Raw genomic sequence first — 15,651 nt, 5'->3', positions numbered from 1 at the left:
AGGGCTGGATCTTTGACTCATTTCTAATGAACAGAATTTGAAAGGAAAAGACATAACTTTCCAGTAGAGAAATGTTGCAGCCATGACCTCAGCCAAGGGATTAAGATTGGCATAATCAGTAATAATGCATTGACATTATGTATCCCGTGATATGGTGGTATGAAAAAAGATATTTTGCCTCTGTAACATGCTTCCCCTAAACCCACAATAATCAGTTTTATCATGAGGTGACATCAGACAAACCCATATTGAGCAACATTCTTTAAAATATATTATCAATACTCTTCCAAATTGTCCATGTCATCCAAGACAAAGATCAAGGAACTGTCACAGATAGAAAATAACTAAACAGATACATCTGAATAGAAAAAGTATTCTTGATTCAACCCTGGAGGGGTGAGAAGGGTATTAATGCAAAAACTGAAGAACTTCTAATAAAGTCCATAGTTCACTCAACAATGATATTGTGATTTTAAGTTCCTAATGTTAATTAATCATTAACAATGTTACATAAAATGTTGACATTGGGAGGAAGTTGGTTGCAAAGGTATTAAGGAACACTATGTACTATCTCTGCAACTCTGCTGGAAGTCTAAAATTATTTCAGAATAAACTTATACATATCATATAGAAACAAGCTACTTCATTAACCTTAGTGAAATCCTGTTCTTGTCTCATTCCTATTTCTGCTAGATGCACTGAAGTCCTTATCAACTCTTACTGATTTTTAAAATTAACTTCTATGGTCTCTATATCTCTTACCTTGTGCTTCTCTACTCTGTAGTACATACTTCCAGTGCAAATTTTGTCACATACAAATGCAATAAAAATATTTTCATGAATTCTCACAACAGTGTCCCATACTTTTCATTACCAATCACGTTTTCAACTTTTTTCCCTCTGGCATGTTGAATATCTTTTCTGGTTCTTTCCATCTGCCAATCTCTTTCATACATCCATTGTCTCACACCAGAGATTCCTTCTGCCAAAAATATTTCCTTTAGCTCTTTAAGTAGATAATTCCTCCCTCCCCAGAAGAACATTTTGCTCAGTAATATTAATTCCTAGAATACTTTCTTGTCATCACTAGTATAATTTGTATTTTTCTCTGGAACCCTGAACATAAATCTGTTAGTGACAGGGATCTATCATATCCATAACTCCTTCCTTAAGCCTAGAAATAAACGTATTCAACAAAGTTTAATTTAGAATGTTTTCATTACTTTTTCCTTTCCTTTTATTTTTACTTTTTTAATTGGATAATAGTTGCTTTATGATGTCATATTAGTTTCTGCTGTACAACATGAATCAACTATATTTATCCATATATCCCATCCTTCTTGAGCTTCTCTCCCACCACACTCATCTCTAGGTTGTCAGAGAGCATGGATCTGAGCTCCATATGTTATACAGTAGCTTTCCACTGGCTTTCCCCTTCTTGACAGACTCTAGGTTCATCCACATCACTACAACTGGCTCAATTCATTCCTTTTCATGGCCAAGCAATATTTCATTGTATATAGGTCCCACAACTTCTTTATCCATTCATCTGTTGATGGAATCTAGGTTGCTTCCATGTACTAGCTACTGTAAATAGTGCTGCAACAACACTGGGAGTACATGTGTTTTTGTTTTTTTTTTTTTTTCAATTATGATTTTCTCAGGGTATTTGATCACTAGTGGGATTGCTGGGACATAAGTTAATTTTATTTGTAGCTTTTTAAAGAATCTCCATACTATTTTCCATAGTGGCTGTTTCAATTTACATTCTCACCAACAGGGCAAGAGGGTTCCTTCTCTATATCCTTCCCGGCATTTATTGTTTGTAGATTTTTTGATGATGGCCATTCTGAGCAATGTGTGGTGATACCTCACTGTAAAATGATCAAATATATATTAAAAATAAATTCAAATGGAAAGAAAGCAAATCTATAATGCAGGAAAAGCATAAAACAAAAGTAAAATCATATGATTCTATAAAGAACATGCCTGTTTAAAAATTTTCAAATGTTATCACGAATCTGGACTAAGATAATAGAAACCATTGACGAATATCACCTGTTAAAATACACGTAGCAGGGGAGACACTGCTTCAGGAAAGGTCTTCAATGTTCTTCCTATTTGCTGCAACTAATAAATGCTTCCTTCTCCTGCTTAAAAAATATACACATAGCTTGAAAACATCTTGTGAAGAAACTAACCCAGACAGCATTGTGCTGTAGAACCACAGACATTGCTATGACAGAAGAATCAGATATATTTGTCTGTAAACATTAGAGTTCTAAAGCCTGAGAATCAAGTGCCAAGTGTCACAGCATCCCCTTCCCTCTTTCAGAACCACAAGGAGTCAGCAATTCAAAGTGCATCTTTATTTTCAAAGATTAGGGTCCCAGAGGATTCATTTTGAAGGCTTTTAAGGCTGCTATTGATTCTATTGGGACAACCTAGAGAAGTCATTCATCTTAAGTGACTCAGGGTCAGCAATGAAATTTCAGGGAAATAGTGTGAAAGGCATTTTATCTCAGGAGTGGATGGGACAGAGCCAGCTTGAGTAAATCCCTCTTAAACTGGCAATTTATGAACCAGTTCATGTCAGTCATTTCATAGGCAAGTGTTCATAATTTTTTAAGTTGACTTTTAAAAAGAATTTTTTTTGCCCCACTTACTATACATGGACTATCCTGCATTAATGTTTATGAAGGTCTTTATATGTAGTGTTAAAATTTTGTCTCGTGTGTAAATTTGATTGCTTTATGTGTTGTGTTGAAGAAAGTCATGCTGAGAGTGTCAAGACAAAGGCTGAGTCAAATCTTAAATTTTTGAATTCATTTTCTTAGTTTTATACAGTAAGATTGCCATGGAAACTGGTAAAGAGCTAAATTACTTGTTGATTCTGTTTATGCCTTCTCTTCTGTTCTTTTATTCTGATGCTTAAGGGAGAATGCAAAGAGGTAGGATTCTACATCTTTATCTCCCTTTAAATGCAGAATACTTCCTTATAGACTCTAATGTTAGTGCAGTTTTTTTTTTTTAATTTTTAATTTAAAATGGATTTTATATGAGACCACATTTGTTTCAATGACTTGGGTTCATGACTTTTTCTCATCACAGAATTGTAAAATTTGGAGGAACACAAAACAGAGCTGATATACCAGCTGCTGAGGGCAATGCAATTGTGGTGTACCTGAATTCAAAGCTAGATGCCCAGAGTAAGTGGGTATGAATTAGCAGCCAGTAACGATTCCCACTGCCTGGTCTTAAGCATAACAAACTAAAGAAAATGTGATTGATTTTTTTTTTTTTTTCTGATTAGATGACTATCCTTAGCAAAGGTACAAAAATTGTATTACTAATTATTTACAGTAGCACACTGCTGAAATGCAGCTGTGAAACATTCAGGAAGGACAGTGTACACAAAACAAAAGGATAACCATTGACTTTAAAAAAATAATATAAGACTGAATTGAGTGGCATAAGGGTTATTCTGATGGTATTATTCAGAGGAATAGAAATGGTCAAAACTGGAGTGAAGGATTTGAGAATCAAATGTAAAGTGACAATTCAGTGTCCAGTTATGAAAAAATTTTAAGTGCATTTAAAAGAGATACTTAGTGGAAAAGGTGTATCATGGATGGTGAGTGCTTTCTCTTTCTAATGCATAGACTACCCAAGGGATGTATTAGTACAGATGTGATTTCTCTGTTCAGAGAATGATATCTCTAGAGTAATAAATCTAAATAAGCTAAGAAAGGTCATCCCAGGAGAGGAAGTAGTTTAAGGAGATAAAAACCACTGGGAATTAGCAAAGTCCATGGGGCAGAAACAGAGGAAATCTAATAATGGAAGAATGAATAAATAAAAGTATTATATATAAATTATATATTTGTATCGGATCAATTACAAGTAATGAACTAGATTTATATATACTCACATTAACTGAACTCAAATATATATGTTGAATATAAAAGGAAGAAAAAAATTTATAGCATAAAAACAGCAGCATATATTTTTGGGAGTGAATATCTTGAAATAATACTGTGGTGGTTGAATGGGAGAAAATAACACAGAATTGGAAATGGAATATAAAGAGGGAAAAATAGCGAATTATGTAAGTTCATGGAAATGATGCTTTGTTAACATATAGTGAGACAATCAGCTTTGCCTTAAAAAATGAATGCATTGATTTAAAAGATATTTTGAATATTAAAGACAGAATAAATTTAACAGAAACGAAGTGTCCTATACTCCTCTATTGTCCTATAATAAAAAGGGACCACTTGGAATAAGAATACACCGATGAGTTGAAGCAGAGGCTAGGATTCCTGCATTTGGTGTTTAGCACAAAGTAACAAGATCAAATTGCCAACATCAGCTGGATCATGGAAAAAGCAAGAGAGTTCCAGAAAAACATCTATTTCTGCTTTATTGATTATGCCAAAGCCTTTGACTGTATGGATCACAATACATTGTGGAAAATTCTGAAAGAGATGGGAATACCAGACCACCTGACCTGCTTCTTGAGAAACCTATATGCAAGTCAGGAAGCAACAGTTAGAACTGGACATGGAACAACAGACTGGCTCCGAATAGGAAAAGGAGTACATCAAGGTTGTATATTGTCACCCTGCTTATTTAACTTATATGCAGAGTACATTGTGAGAAACGCTGGGCTGGAAGAAGCACAAGCTGGAATCAAGATTGCCGGGAGAAATATCAGTCACCTCAGATATGCAGATGACACCACCCTTATGGCAGAAAGTTAAGAGGAACTAAAAAGCCTCTTGATGAAAGTGAAAGAGGAGAGTGAAAAAGTTGGCTTAAAGCTCAACATTCAGAAAACGAAGATCATGGCATCTGGTCCCATCATTTCATGGGAAATAGATGGGGAAACAGTGTCAGACTTTATTTTTTGGGGCTCCAAAATGACTGCAGATGGTGATTGCAGCCATGAAATTAAAAGATGCTTACTCCTTGGAAGGAAAGTTATGACCAACCTAGATAGCATATTAATAAACAGAGACATTACTTTGGCAACAAAGATCTGTCTAGTCAAGGCTATGGTTTTTCCAGTGGTCATGTATGGATGTGAGAGTTGGACTGTGAAGAAAGCTGAGTGTGGAAGAATTGATGCTTTTGAACTGTGGTGTTGGAAAAGACTCCTGAGAGTCCCTTGGACTGCAAGGAGATCCAACCAGTCCATTCTAAAGGAGATCGGGGATATATGGCAAAACCAATACAAATATTGTAAAGTTAAAAAAATAAATAAATAAATAAAAATAGAGGAGATCGGTCCTGGGTGTTCTTTGGAAGGAATGATGCTAAAGCTGAAACTCCAGTACTTTGGCCACCTCATGTGAAGAGTTGACTCATTGGAAAAGACTCTGATGCTGGGAGGGATTGGGGGCAAGAGGAGAAGGGGACGACAGAGGCTGAAATGGCTGGATGGCATCACCAACTCGATGGACATGAGTTTGAGTCAACTCCGGGAGTTGGTGATTGACAGGGAGGCCTGGCACACTGTGGTTCATGGGGTTGCAAAGAGTCGGATACGACTGAGTGACTGTACTGAAATGAACTGAACAAGGATGTGAGTCTATGTGAGGGAAACCCTTGGCCTTGTGTGGAGACTCCAGGGGGTTGGGGGTCTTAGAAGGCAGATCTCAGAATTTTTATGATATATCTTTTCCTTGCCTCCTTGTTTTTCTGTGTTCAAATATCTTGTACTTTCCTTCAAAGAGGGAATCTATCCTGCCATATGTATTGGGGTGAGAGGGCATGGACAGCTGTGCCTTAGGCAGAGCCCAGCATATATTTGAGCAGTTTCACTGTGCTGGTGCATCAGGCCTAGGAGGCTGGTATGAACAGAAATTCGACTTATCTTGGCTCTATAATGCATGCTCTTTGTCTGAGGTTGGCTGCCTTGGTCCTGAGATGGAGCCTTCTAATGTGTGCAGAAATGCTGAGAGCTTGCCCAGCTGCCTACCTACAAAGCTGCATTCATCCAGAAGGGATAGCTTTTTTCTTTTTTTTCCTAGCTGGCACAAGACTGGTAACTGGGTTCTAATAGCCCTGAATTGAAATTGAACCAAAAAAGTATGCTGATGATTCTGTGTAAATTAATTTGGTGAGATATTGCTTATTATTAGCAAATAGAGTACAAATTAATGCCTGGAAATGGAAGTTCAAGAGGAATTGACTAACAGGAGGGTTTTAACTGAGTTCTGTCAGGTCATAGTCATAGACCTATGCTCGTGTGTCTGTCATGTTGGAACTAAAGGGAAAATGGTTCTTTTTTGATTTGAGTGTAGCTTCTTTCACAATTGTCCCCATGTGTACTCAGTTGCTCAGTTGTGTCCAATTCTCTGCAGACCCAGGGACTATAGTCTGCTAGGCTCCTCCGTCCATGGGATTTTCCAGGCAAGAATATTGGAGTGGGTTGCAACCCACTCCAGTACTCCTGCCTGGAGACTCCCATAGACAGAGGAGCCTGGTAGGCTGCAGTCCACGGGGTCGCGAAGAGTCAGACATGACTGAGCGACTTCACTTTCACTTTTCCCTTTCATGCATTGGAGAAGGAAATGGCAACCCACTCCAGTGTTCTTGCCTGGAGAATCCCAGGGACGGGGGAGCCTGCTGGGCTGCCATCTATGGGGTCGCACAGAGTCGGACACGACTGAAGCGACTTAGCAGCTGCAGCAGCAGCCATTTCCTACTCCAGGGGATCTTCGTTACCCAGGAATCAAACCTTGGTTAGATCTTGCATCCCCTGCATTGCCAGGCAGGTTCTTTACCGCTAGTGCCATCTGGGAAGCCCCAATTCTCCCCAGGTGTGTCCTAAAGACTTTGTAGTGCTGAGCAAAAAGGACTGGGAATAAAGTAATTTAGCACCTCACCTTTGAAGTCTAAATCAGTTTGTGCCTTCCATTATCATAAAAATATATTTCAAATCAATTAAGAAGAAAAAATTTAAAATATTATACTTTAGTAGGAATTGTAAAATAGTCTTGGAATGGAGAAAGCCTTTCCACACAACACAGTAATCTCCAGAAATCATAGAGGGGAAAAGAGTAACAGAATAAAATGTATAAAATTGTCTTTTATATGAGGAAGCATACTACTAAATAAACTTCATAGACAAGTATACACTGCAATAATAATTAGCACATATACAACAGAAACGAATTAATTACCACAATACATGATATTTTTGCAAGTTGATAGAGTAAAACACTGCTCAAGAGGGAAATGGAGTCTTACTTAACTCCACTAACAACAGCCTGAGTCTGGTTTCAGTTGCAATGTTTCATTGTAAGACACAATCTCAGGGCAGAAACATTGGGAGCAATAAGAAATCAAATAGGGAGAAGAAAATCAAGAACACGTTTGCTTATTGCTGATGTGATTGACAGTTGAGCATGTTGGCAGCTTGTGAGGTTGAGAGAAACTAATAAGGAATATATAATAAAACGCTCGAAGAAAATAAACAGAAGAATCATCAAAATATCATAAAAATTGACAGCAATCATATGAAAAGACTCACCTTCACTAAAATCAGAAAAAAAATGCTATTGAGTATAATATATAATATATATCCATATCAGGTTGACAAAATTTGAGTGGCATCACTATTAAAAATATGTATAAAAGTTTTCCTTATGTAAATTGGTGTAGCTTTCTTGGACAGCAAATGCACTATGTATCATATATTAGCTCCATAATCATGGTTAATCGAACATTAAGAAAGCTAAGGAACAGGTTAGACAGGAGCTCTGAATTTTCATGCCAACCCTCTGTAAACCTAAAATTCCTTCAAAATGAAAATTCAAATAAAGTAACATACAGTACCTTCAAACAAGGAATCGATGCCTCATGGTATCTATAAAATAATTGAACAAATATGCAAATGCAAAGCTATATAATTCAGTGAAGACCTATTTGTAATAGCAAAAAAATTAGTTAGGGACAAATAATAGCTATCAGTAGGGGCTTCCCTGGTGGCTTAGATGGTCAAGAATCTGCGTGCAATGCAGGAGACCTGGGTTGAGAAGATCCCCTGGAGAAGGGAATAGTGACCCACTCCAGTATTCTTGCCTGGAGAATCCCATGGACAGAGGGAGCCTGGCAGGCTACAGTCCATGGGGTTGTAAAGAGTCAGACATGACTGAGCCACTAAGTTTCACTTTCACAACATCTATCAGTAGTGGCATGTTTAAATAAAATAGGTTATCCATTCTCTGGTATACTACATCATAGTTTAAGAAATGGTCTCTCTGTACTGAAATATAAGGGATTGTCTCCAATACAGATTGCTAACTGGCAAAAAAGTTGACTAAAACACATGCTATTTATATAAAAATTTATATGTAAAACCCACAAACAGCTGTAAATGTATCTTAAATACATATTGCAAAGCAAAATAACCCCTATGAAATAGGTATATACTGTATGATTATATGATTATAGGGTAAAGCAAAATTATAAACAGACCAATGTTTATCAGGAGTTTTTTGTTGGAGGTGGGGGTTGGCAATGCTAATAGATGAGAACAGAGAAAGTTATGGGGCTGCAAATCTATTTTGCATGATACTATAATGGTAATATATGACAATGCATTTGTCAAGACCAAATAAACTTCACAGAACTGAGTAAATTTTAATGTATGAAAATTTTAAGTCATTTAGGAGATTGGCAAATCTCAAACTGAAATATAGACTGGAAAAAATATCTGAAAAATAATCTAACTGGAATAGAAATCTATGCCAGAACCTCACTGAAAAGGATGTGGAAAAGGTGCTGACTTTGAGATGAATAGAGACTATAAGTCTACAGGCAAAGGAAACTACATATTCATTGTACTCTAATTGATAAATAATTTTTTTGTGATGGTACAGGTTAGCAATTCTGAAACCACTATGCAGATACTAGAATTAACTAAGTGAATGGATGACATTTTCTCACTGTTGGAGTGGGAGGTTACAGATAAGCAAGGGGAAAAGAGTACAATGACCTGTGTGATAATGGGTTAGAGATAAAGACTTCAGTATGAGCTTAGTTTACCTTAATATAGATACAGATGGATCAGATCAGATCAGTCGCTCAGTCGTGTCCGACTCTTTGCGACTCCATGAATCGCAGCATGCCAGGCCTCCCTGTCCATCACCAACTCCCAGAGTTCACTCAGACTCATGTCCATCGAGTCAGTGATGCCATCCAGCCATCTTATCCTCTGTCATCCCCTTCTCCTCCTGCCCCCAACCCTCCCAGCATCAGAGTCTTTTCCAATGAGTTAACTCTTCACAGGAGGTGGCCAAAGTATTAGAGTTTCAGCTTTAGCATCATTCCTTCCAAAGAAATCCCAGGGCTGATCTCCTTCAGAATGGACTGGTTGGATCTCCTTGCAGTCCAAGGGACTCTCAAGAGTCTTCTCCAACACCACAGTTCAAAAGCACCAATTCTTCGGCACTCAGGCTTCTTCACAGTCCAACTCTCACATCCATACATGACCACAGGAAAAACCATAGCCTTGACTAGACGGACCTTTGTTGGCAAAGTAATGTCTCTGCTTTTGAGTATGCTATCTAGGTTGGTCATAACTTTCCTTCCAGGGATAAGCGTCTTTTAATTTCATGGCTGAGGTCAACATCTGCAGTGATTTTGGAGCCCAGAAAAATAGAAGTCTGACACTGTTTCCACTGTTTCCCCATCTATTTCCCATGAAGTGATGGGACCAGATGCCATGATCTTCATTTTCTGAATGTTGAGCTTTAAGCCAACTTTTTCACTCTCCACTTTCACTTTCATCAAGAGGCTTTTGAGTTCCTCTTCACTTTCTGCATGGGTGGTGTCATCTGCATATCTGAGGTTATTGATATTTCTCCCGGCAATCTTGATTCCAGCTTGTGTTTCTTCCAGCCCAGCATTTCTCATGATGTACTCTGCATAGAAGTTAAATAAGCAGGGTGACAATATACAGCCTTGATGTACTCCTTTTCCTATTTGGAACCAGTCTGTTGTTCCATGTCCAGTTCTAACTGTTGCTTCCTGACTTGCATACAGATTTCTCAAGAGGCAGGTCAGGTGGTCTGGTATTCCCATCTCTTTCAGAATTTCCCACAGTTTATTGTGATCCACACAGTCAAAGTCTTTGGCAGAGTCAATAAAGCAGAAATAGATGTTTTTCTGGAACTCTCTTGCTTTTTCCATGATCCAACAGATGTTGGCAATTTGATCTCTGGTTCCTCTGCCTTTTCTAAAACCAGGTTGAACATTTGGAAATTCACAGTTCACATACTGCTGAAGCTTGGCTTGGAGAATTTTGAGTATTACTTTACTAGCATGTGAGATGAGTGCAATTGTGAGGTAGTTTGAGCATTCTTTTAAAGGCATTGCCTTTCTTTGGGATTGGAATGAAAACTGACTTTTTCCAGTCCTGTGGCCACTGCTGAGTTTTCCAAATTTGCTGGCATATTGAGTGCAGCACTTTTACAACATCATCTTTCAGGATTTGGAATAGCTCAACTGGAATTCCATCACCTCCACTAGCTTTGTTCGTAGTGATGCTTTCTAAGGCCCACTTGACTTCACATTCCAGGATGTCTGGCTCTAGGTCAGTGATCACACCATCATGATTATCCAGGAATGAAGATCTTTTTTGTATAGTTCTTCTGTGTATTCTTGCCACCTCTTCTTGATATCTTCTGCTTCTGTTAGGTCCATACCATTTCTGTCCTTTATCGAGCCCATCTTTGCATGAAATGTTCCCTTGGTATCTCTAATTTCCCATTCTGTTGTTTTCCTCTATTTCTTTGCATTGATCGCTGAGGAAGGCTTTCTTATCTCTTCTTGCTATTCTTTGGAACTCTGCATTCAGATGCTTATATCTTTCCTTTTCTACTTTGCTTTTCCCTTCTCTTCTTTTTTTTTTTTTAATATACTTCATTAAAATGAATTATTGTATTATAAACAAATTGATTTGTCCTGGAAAAGAGTAAAGGTGGGGATAGACTAGAACAAAAAGGTATTTATAAAATCAGGAGGAATCTGGTAGGTAGCAGGGATTACACCAGAAGATACAGATCTAAGAAACCAAAAGAAAGAATTAGATGCCATCCATTGGGAAGCAGTTGACTATCTGAGTCCAGAGTCAGCCAAGGAAAGGGAATTAGATTACCATTTATTGAATATTTACTATATTTGAAACATTGTACCAGGCACCTTACAAAAGAAGGGATGTCTGGCTATGTCCCATGAATCTGGATGGTTTGAGTCTTGGGGAATCAGAAAGAGGCATAAATCTCTTTCCTGGTTTTCCACTGAGAAAGAATTACACTATACAAGTCAGTCCTCCTGTAAAGGTTAGTGGGGTACATATTACAGTCTAGACACAAATCGCCTGAGTGTTCTTATTTTTGCCACATTATCCTTTCTTTGTTTTCTTTCTCTTTTTCTCCATTTAAAAAATCACCCATTAAACTTCCTCTACTTCCCATTCCATCTATTCTTCACTTCCTGTCTCTCCATCTTTACCTCTTCTCTCAAGTCATTTGCTCAAGAACTTTGCTACATGTATCAGCCCAATTTTTAACTTACCTAGACTACTGTGCTGGATATTTTATAGACATTCAAGAGATTATTGGCTATGAAAATATTTTATAAGTATAAGCAAATGGCATTTCACTTATATCCTGGGATCTTAAGTGAAAAACTGCATATCTTTATACTCTTAATAGGCATTTTCGTTGACTTCAGGATTATTCCATAGTTTCATTAATTTTCTGACAGAAAGAAATCAACGGAGGATGAATAGATACTATGATCTTTGGGTTTGGCCTGAAGGTTATTAAGGATTTCAATGAAAATGGAATCCATGCAGAGGAAAGGCCTAAAACAAAACAGATGAATTAGTTTTCTAATGCTGCTGTGACAGTTATCATAAACTTAGTGGCTTAAAACAAAACACACTTATAATCTTACAGTTCTGCAGATCAGAAATCCTACCCAGTGTTCAGTTCAGCTCAGTCGCTCAGTCATGTCCGACTCTTTTCGACCCCATGAATCGCAGCACGCCAGGCCTCCCTGTCCATCACCAACTCCTGGAGTTCGCTCAAATTCAACATCCATCGAGTCGGTGTTGCCATCCAGCCATCTCATCCTCTGTCTTCCCCTTCTCCTCCTGCCCCCAATCCCTCCCAGCATCAGAGTCTTTTCCAATGAGTCAACTCTTCACATGAGGTGGCCAAAGTATTGGAGTTTCAGCTTTAGCATCATTCCCTCCAAAGAAATCCCAGGGCTGATCTCCTTCAGAATGGACTGGTTGGATCTCCTTGCAGTCCAAGGGACTCTCAAGAGTCTTCTCCGACACCACAGATCAAAAGCATCAATTCTTTGGCGCTCAGCCTTCACAGTCCAACTCTCACATCCATACATGACCACAGGAAAAACCATAGCCTTGACTAGATGGACCTTGTTGGCAAAGTAATGTCTCTGCTTTTGAATATGCTATCTAGGTTGGTCATAACTTTTCTTCCAAGGAGTAAGTGTCTTTTAATTTCATGGCTGCAGTCACCCACTGCAGTGATTTTGGAGCCCCCAAAAATAAAGTCTGTCACTGTTTCCACTGTTTCCCCATCTATTTCCCATGAAGTGATGGCACTGGATGCCATGATCTTCGTTTTCTGAATGTTGAGTTTTAAGCCAACTTTTTCACTCTCCACTTTCACTTTCATCAAGAGCCTTTTTAGTTCCTCTTCACTTTCTGCCATAAGGGTGGTGTCATCTGCATATCTGAGGTTATTGATATTTCTCCCAGCAATCTTGATTCCAGCTTGTGCTTCTTCCAGCCCAGCGTTTCTCATGATGTACTCTGCATATAAGTTAAATAAGCAGGGTGACAATATACAGCCTTGACATACTCCTTTTCCTATTTGGAACCAGTCTGTTGCTCCATGTCTGGTTCTAACTGTTGCTTCTTGATCTGCATACAGATTTCTCAAGAGGCAGGTCAGGTGGTCTGGTATTCCCATCTCTTTCAGAATTTTCCACAGTTTATTGTGATCCACACAGTCAAAGGCTTTGGCATAGTCAATAAAGCAGAAATAGATGTATTTCTGGAACTCTCCTGCTTTTTCGATGATCCAGTGGATGTTGGCAATTTGATCTCTGATTCCTCTGCCTTTTCTAAAACCAGGTTGAACATCTGGAAGTTCACAGTTCATGTATTTCTGAAGCCTGGCTTGGAGAATTTTGAGCATTACTTTACTAGCATGTGAGATGAGTGCAATTGTGAGGTAGTTTGAGCATTCTTTTAAAGGCATTGCCTTTCTTTGGGATTGGAATGAAAACTGACTTTTTCCAGTCCTGTGGCCACTGCTGAGTTTTCCAAATTTGCTGGCATATTGAGTGCAGCACTTTTACAACATCATCTTTCAGGATTTGGAATAGCTCAACTGGAATTCCATCACCTCCACTAGCTTTGTTTGTAGTGATGCTTTCTAAGGCCCACTTGACTTCACATTCCAGGATGTCTGGCTCTAGGTCAGTGATCACACCATCATGATTATCCAGGAATGAAGATCTTTTTTGTATAGTTCTTCTGTGTATTCTTGCCACCTCTTCTTGATATCTTCTGCTTCTGTTAGGTCCATACCATTTCTGTCCTTTATCGAGCCCATCTTTGCATGAAATGTTCCCTTGGTATCTCTAATTTCCCATTCTGTTGTTTTCCTCTATTTCTTTGCATTGATCGCTGAGGAAGGCTTTCTTATCTCTTCTTGCTGTTCTTTGGAACTCTGCATTCAGATGCTTATATTTTTCCTTTTCTACTTTGCTTTTCCCTTCTCTTCTTTTCACAGCTATTTGTAAGGTCTCCCCAGATAGCTATTTTGGTTTTTTGCATTTCTTTTCCATGGGGATGGTCTTGATCCCTGTCTCCTGTACAATGTCACGAAACTCATTCCATAGTTCATCAGGCATTCTAACCCAGACACAAAAGACTATGTACTGTAGCATTCCTTCTACATGAAATTTACAAAATAAGCAAATTAGTAGAGTCAAGAACTAGATTACTAGTTGCTAGGAACTGGTAAAATTGGGGGATGGGGCATGGCTTCTATTTGGCACAGTTTCTTTAATGGATGAAAATATTCTGGAATTCAGTAGTGATAATTACACAATTTTATAAGTATACTAAATCCACTGAGTTAGTTATACAGTTCAAAATAGTTATTTTCATTTTTGAGATTTATATCTCAAAGATAGTGCCAAAACATACAAAACGAAGATTAATTTAAGCACATGTATGCAAATTTGGTTCACCAAAAACTATAGCACGTTTCTTAGGGAAACTAAAGAGAACCTAAACAAATAAGACATCATTTTTTTGTATCTGAAGTCTCAATATGTTACCATATCAATTGTCTCCTAATTATTTATAAAGGAAATCTAGATAACAATCAAAGGTTATCAGCAGCATTTGCAAATTATCAAACATATATGGATAACCAAAAAGATAGTATGTTATAGTGTAGGCTGGATCAAGAGCTACAAACTCTACTCACAAAACAAATATGATGAGCCATTGTTTTTTAATGTTTTATTGGAACACAGCTATGCTTACACTTACCTATTTTCTGTCTCCTTTCACACGAAAAAGATTTGTGATAAAAAGTATAGTCACAAAAAGACTAGCCTGCAAAGCTGAACATATTTGCTCTCTGGCCTTTTATAGAAAAAAATTGCTAATTCTTTGGCTAGACTACTGTGATATTTTCAAATGATCCCAAAATAAGTGGATCAAAACAAAACAGGCTGTTTTTGTTTCTCATTTTACTGCATAGAAGTAGATAAGCAGTTTGGGGTCAAAAAATATTTCAATTGCAGCCACCAAAATTTCTGTATCTTATGCTGTGCTATCTTGTACTGTAGACTAGCTTGCCTCCATCATCATGACTGAAGCTGGCTGACCAGCACCACCTACACAGGTAAGTCCATGTGTAAGTGGAAGGAGAGGAAAGAAAGGGTAAGCATGCTCCTTTTAAATAAATGATGTCAAAATTGCTCACATTACCTTCACTCATATTTCCTGGCAAGAACTTAGTCATATGGCCATCCCTACTTGCAAAAATGTAACTACAGACCATGCTAAACCTTTGAAAGTATTCTTTTATTGATTAGTCAATAGGGAGGAAAAGTGAGCAAATACATATGGGGGAAAGTTGCCTACCGCTATCACAAACATATTCAATACGTTTTTTTGGTTGCCAAACAGGGAAAGGGAGGAGAAGTAGAAATAAGGGTTGAAAAGAGAAAAACAAAAATGAGACCTTGGCAAACTTGAGGACTTCTTAGCCAGTTATGTAATGAGAACGTGGGAATGTGTTGATGCCTGAGTAGTACCTGATCATCGGGAAGCCACAAAGTCAGTCTCCAATCTCCAGAAGAGTTGGTATGCTGAGATAAAGGTCAGGGAGCTAGAATGATGTGAAAACTTCCTTCAGTGAGGCAAATGGAGCCCTGCTTTTAGGACATCTCCTCCCTCAGGAGCAGTTATATGACTCTATGGGGGAGTTTTGTAAAAAACTGGTAAGCTTGTACCTCTATGTGTGAGCATGCTGTGTTGTCTCCTATTTAAGTAATTATCTTCCTAAGCTTCCG

The 15,651-nt window shown here is 38.0% G+C and overlaps 1 long non-coding RNA gene across 6 annotated transcripts in view; it reads left to right on the top strand.

Moving 5' to 3' along the window:
• The window catches only part of LOC147370963 (uncharacterized), a 476,306-nt gene that overhangs the window by 354,625 nt on the left and 106,030 nt on the right, over window positions 1-15,651 (top strand). For 2 of the 6 annotated variants that reach the window (XR_015165665.1, XR_015165666.1), the window contains exon 6: window positions 14,923-14,978. The exons of the other annotated variants lie outside the window; for them this stretch is intronic. This is a non-coding gene — a long non-coding RNA (uncharacterized LOC147370963). The remainder of the gene's footprint in view (window positions 1-14,922; window positions 14,979-15,651) is intronic. 6 annotated transcript variants of the gene reach the window in all.

Source organism: Bos grunniens, chromosome 6 (genome assembly GCF_055505025.1).
Source record: "Bos grunniens cultivar Pamir isolate PY7600 chromosome 6, Bosgru_T2T1.0, whole genome shotgun sequence".
NCBI classification, from domain to species: Eukaryota; Metazoa; Chordata; class Mammalia; order Artiodactyla; family Bovidae; genus Bos; species Bos grunniens.
The sequence above is the reverse complement of the archived record's forward strand: the minus strand, read 5'-3'. Positions and strand labels throughout refer to the sequence as shown.